The sequence below is a fragment of the Drosophila guanche genome, unplaced genomic scaffold (genome assembly GCF_900245975.1).
Source record: "Drosophila guanche unplaced genomic scaffold, DGUA_6, whole genome shotgun sequence".
NCBI classification, from domain to species: domain Eukaryota; kingdom Metazoa; phylum Arthropoda; class Insecta; order Diptera; family Drosophilidae; genus Drosophila; species Drosophila guanche.
Genome location: NW_022995754.1, coordinates 1,490,049 through 1,495,710, shown reverse-complemented (window position 1 = coordinate 1,495,710; position 5,662 = coordinate 1,490,049).

The window sequence follows — 5,662 nt, the reverse complement described above, 5'->3', positions numbered from 1 at the left end:
GTGTGCCACAGGTCTTATCGTTTTTTGTCGAGTGCTCTGCGGTTTGTTGCTATATGTAGTACGCGTATCTGTAGAGCCCATAGCCACACAGAGAGCGAGATATAGCTATAGTTGAAAACTTGTTTCGGCTTTTCGATGGCATTCTCAACATGTTTGCCATGTCGTTGCCATGTCTCTATGTTGCCAGTTGCCTGCTGCTCGTTGCCTGCCCCGTTGCCTGACTGTTGCTTGAAGCACATAATTACCGCGGCGCGTATTTAATCCGACAAATGGTTTCAACCTTAGTTGAACTTTGTCTATGGGGGCCACACAATCCACTCCGGACCCATGTTTTTGGGATCTCTACAAGTAATACTCCACCACTGACAGACAGCCTCAAAAATCCAAGCTCAAAGCTGAAGCGTTGTTTTTTTTTTTGCTTTGCCTTTTTTTCCATCTGTGGTTACATTGTAATAAACCTTGACAAGCCTCAGATGTGTTTGGTGTGGAGACGAGACCATCAAATCGGGGTATGGGGGGCTTAAGCTTAGGCTTAGCTTTAGCTCGAATTTTGGATGATGTCAACTGGTGGATAAAGCAGGGAAAATTAGATCTGTTTTACCCCTAGAGAAATTCAAAGAACAAATTCTTATGTCTGCAGAAAATCTGCACAGCTCCCTGGAGTACACTTTTAACATCCAATATTTTCACTCTTTTGAACTCTGCCAGACGACTCTGCCGCACCTGTCAACCCCCATAACACACGTTGCAGCATGCAGCATGCAGCATGCACCGCTCTTCAATGTTCTACTGCATTTGGCAACTCCTTCTGCTATCTGCGGGATACTTTATCTTTTCCGCCCATCTATCTGCATAAATAAATATGGTATGGGCAGAGGCAGTGGGAAGTAGGAGGCAGCCTGGGCACCCTCTCCACATGTTGCTTCATTCATTCCCAATCCAATCCGAAATACAAAATACAACAACAACAGCAACAACAACTGACGGACTATGATAAATAAAGTAAAGTGCATTTCCGTCAAAACAAGTTTTGTTCTATTAATATTTTCAATACTTCGAATTCAGACACGAGACGTCGCTCTGTGTTGCAGCAGCAGCAGCAGCCGCAGCAGCGGCAGCAGTCGCCGGTCGCGCAGTCGAGAGGCAACTTTCACTGCAGAGTCTCGCGAGAATCGAATCCGAAAGAGATGTGAGGCAAAAAGTTGCATAGAATCATTCAAAGAGAGGGAAATAGAGGGAGAGAGAGAGTGTGGTGTTTGTGTGTAAGTTTTGCGGTGTGTATTTGTAGGGGAATCTCCCCTAGCGATCTACAGACCCCGTAGAGGCAGGCGCACAGCATTTACGGTTATTTTTATTGGAGCCAAGCAGCGCGACAATTCATCCATCATTTTTCAGTTATGATTTTAAATGTGCTCCTCTTTTTTTTGTGGGGGGACTACTGTACGGTGTACTCCCATCACCCTCTGCCTCTGCCTACAACAGTGTTGTTGATGTTGCTGTTGCCTGTGGCCTGCCTGCCTGCCTGCCTACTCTTCTGCATCTCTTTCGACCGTCGCTCTGCAGCATCCGGTAATTATGCGACACGCTGATTAAAATGCGTTAAACGCACACATATACTGCACACACACACATACAAACACACACGGACACATACAATATATGGACCTGGGGTCTTAGGTGGGTCTCCCGTCTTCGTCGTCGTCTGCCGCCAAGTGAAATCTTCGCCTGCATTAACGAGTTTTCCGTGACGCGTTGGATATGTTGTGGTTGTTGTTGTTGCTGTAGTTTCTTCATGCTGCTGTTCTTCTTCTCCTTCTTATTGCTCCTCTTCTTCTTCAGCTTCTTTCTCCGCTGCCCCTTCTCTGCTTGTCGTTTTCCTTAAGCCCCGCTGCTGGCTGCTCTTATTCTTTTGCCACCGCTTTGCTTTTGCTACACTTGATTTCCACACACACACACAGAGTGGAGAGTGGATAAGAGAGAGAGAGAGCAAGTGAGAGAAGCGATCGACCTGCACTGCGTTCGGGGACGGACTCTTATCCTCCTGTGATTTGCTCGCTTTTCTCTCTCCCTCTCTCTCTCTCTCTCTCTCTGTCGCTGTCATTCTGTTCTCTGGCGATCAGGTTACCTGCTTTGTGGAGGCATTGGATATGGATTGTAACGGGGGTAGGCTGGAAGAGCGAGAGGGGAAGAGCTGTAGTAGTGTGCTGAGTGGACTGCTGGAGCGGGAGGGCCAGGGCCGGCAGGTGGTGCCCACAGAGAGGTTTTTCGTTTTGGTTCTTTCTGCGGGGCCCCGTGTGTTACCTTGCCGGTTGCATAGGATGGGATGGGATTTCTTGTTGTACATGGAGTCGACGTAGTCATACCCTGTAGTGATCGTTGGCAAGGGGTTTCAACCTTCTGAACCAAAACTGTTCCCATTCTGTTTCCATGCCATTCTAAACTGGTTCCCTTACTATTCCCAGATTTCCCCAAACGGGATTACAGCGCACTCCACCAGTCGATCCACCGTTCCAATGGCTTTGTCCCATTCTTGCTTTTGCTTTTCCTACTTCGTCTTCGTCTTCAGTTTCTTCTTCTTATTCTTGTTGTCATTATTTTCTTTAGGCCTTTTTCTTTCACTGATGCATGTTGTTGCTTTTTTCTGCTATTGCACTGCACACGGCATTCGTCCTCCAACAAAAAGCGAGGCAAAGTCGTAAACAGAACACTTCCCCTCCCCTCCACCACCTACCCAGCCGGCCAGCACCACGCCGGCAGCAGCAGCACAACCCATGCCTGTAAGAAAAACAACAACAACCGCCCACCGCTCCACCTCTGGACTCCACTGCACTACAGTTCCCACACCCCCCTCGCACCGCGCCTTCACCATCACTCCAGTCACTTACTGGAGCTCGCTCCCGACTCCCGACTGACTCTGGGCAATATAAAAGTTCTTTGGCTGTTGCCTCGCTTCTTCTTTGTATACCCCGTTAATCGTAGCGAACGAGGGTATGTTGTATTAGTGAGTACAGAAAGAAGAGAGTGCCCAAATAACGAGAGAGCTATGGAAATGGTTGAACCAATAAATCAGAACCAGAATCTCAGCGGATTGTGAAGTATTGGCTTAACAAATTCTGACTCTTTCCATCCACAAATCAAAGCGTGTCCCTGAGTAACAGGTAACCCTTAGTCCGTAGCTTAATCCACAGATTTCTTACTTGTTTTTTTTTATCGTATTTCTTCTAACTCGTCGTCGTCGTCGACGTCGTTGTGCGTGGCTCTTGTTGCTGCTGTTGTTGTTGCTGCTGGTTGGCTTGTCTCGTTTATTGATCGTGTTGCTGTGCACACACACACACACACACACACACACACACATCAACAGATACCAACACACAGTTGCAGTTACATACGCAATTCAATGAAGAAATGCTCCAAGTCAATGACCCGGAAATTGTGTCTAAAAAAGCAACAACAAGCAGCAGCACATTGACGACTGGCTGCAGCATAGAACTTTTACCTAGACAGCGGCGCATGCGACTGACGTCGGACGTTGAGCGAACCGGCAGGCAGACAGGCAGTCCAATGAACTGCATTCAACGCATTCGCACAACAAACCCGCAGCTTTTGCCAGAGCTACGATTGTTGCAACTGCAGCAGCAGTAACAGCAGCAGCAACATCCATAACCAACGATGACAATCAACGCAATTAATGCTCATCCGGCCATCAGAGTGATGCTGTGGCTGGACTTCCTTCTTCCATGCCGCAGCCGCCAGTCTCCCTTCCGCACCACAAAACCCTTGGGGTCAGAAAGTATCTAATCTATACGACAGTCGGCTAGTACGCTCTGCTCTGCCTCTGCCCTGCCCCAATTGCATTTCCAAAATGCCAAAATGCCCCATTGGCCGTTGACTCAATTTATTGCATATCGAAAAAATTAAGCACAAAAGTTCAGTGCCATAGGCCAACAAGCCACGTTGTCGTCGGAGTCGTAGTCGCTGTAGTCGACATCGTTGTGCCTGTGCTTGTCGTCTCTCTAGTTGTAATGAGAATTTATGTTCTGACAAGATGTGCACACACACACACAAACACACAGAGAGAAGTTTGCTAAGTTCCAGCAAAGACCAGAAGACTGCCACCAGACAGCGACCGAAAGTGCCGGCAAACATGCAAACTGCAATTAGATTTGGGGGCAAGTGTTCCCACAGCGACACACAGAGAAGAGGCAAGGCAGCTGAAGCTACATGCGAGGATGGTTTATTTGGAGCAGCAGCAATGGGAATGGGCCCCAAAAAAGATAGAGGAAGGGAGAGACAGGGAGAGCTGATGCTGTGTAGGAAAGGATTCCCTAAGCTGGTACCAAGACCCTTGCTTCCCCATCTAAACATGCATTAGAAGTTTTTATAGATTATGTAGTGGACTCTTTTGAGATCATTGACATCATAGAATCGTTTATTCTTCCCTTAAAAATAATTCCTCAAAATTCAAATGTTTGTATTCCCCAATAATAGATAAACAATTACCACAATTCCCCCAGTCTCCAGTATTACTCCAATTCCCAACACTCTGAAAAATCCCCTTACGCCATCAGATCGAATGTGCTGCATGCAACATTGAATCACTTGCGCCCATTGAAGGGTCTGGGAGGTCAAAGTTGCAGCAAGTCTCACGACACAATTCGCAAATGGAGCACCAAGCCCAGTCCAGTGTGTGTGTGCCCCTTGAAGAGGCAGAAGAGCAGACCAGTGGAGGGGCAAACCACTGCCTTGTGGCGGCAGGAGAGCAGCATCAACAGACAACGAAGAGATGCGTGTTGGTAGACTTTTAGTTTCGCATTTAATGCAATTAACCTCAAACTAAATGGCAATCACTTTAATTTGCTTTAATTAAGCTTTTTTATATGCCTATGCGGTGAGGAGCGAGGGAGCAGGGAGAAGCCCCAAAAACAACGCCTACAACGGATGAGAGATGGTTCTTTAATGAATTACAGAGCAAGAGAGAGGGCGACACTTGTCTCTTGTCTCTGTCTCTTTTTGTTGCTGCACTCAACGCCCACTTGTGGTGGTACATTTCGGGGCCTGTTTCCTGTTTGATCTCAAGTGCAGCTCTCAAGGATATGCCACACACTCCCCCATGCCATCCAATTCGATTCGATTCGATCTTCTCTTCATTGGAATTCGAACACAAAAGAGCCAGGCAGCTCCACGCATGCGCACACTTAACGAAACGCTTAACGGATGTATACCCCTCCTTTTCGCTCTCTCCTCTCCTCTCTTCTCTTTTTTTTTTTTTTGTGTGTGCATCTCTGACACTTGTAACATAAGCATGAGTCCCTGACATTTGTTTCCCTTGTTGCCAGCCTCCAGATGCAGCTACTCCTACTCTCTGCTATTCCCACTCCACAGAGAACTCCACTTGAGAGGCGGCTCGTACGTGCCCAGATGCGTGGGAATGACGAGATGTCTGGAGAGAGAATCTCCAACTCCAACTCCAACTCGAACGCCCAACGTTCAGAGAGTGAGGACGACAGGCAGGACTGGGCCATAACTCAACGGCCGCAGTCGAGGCGAAATTTGAGACTTGTTAATGCGCCAAATTATAGCCGGCGACAGCGGCCATATACAGCGGATATATATGGCCGATATTGGCAGTTAAAAATAAAGAGAAAAATGAACGAAAGAAAGA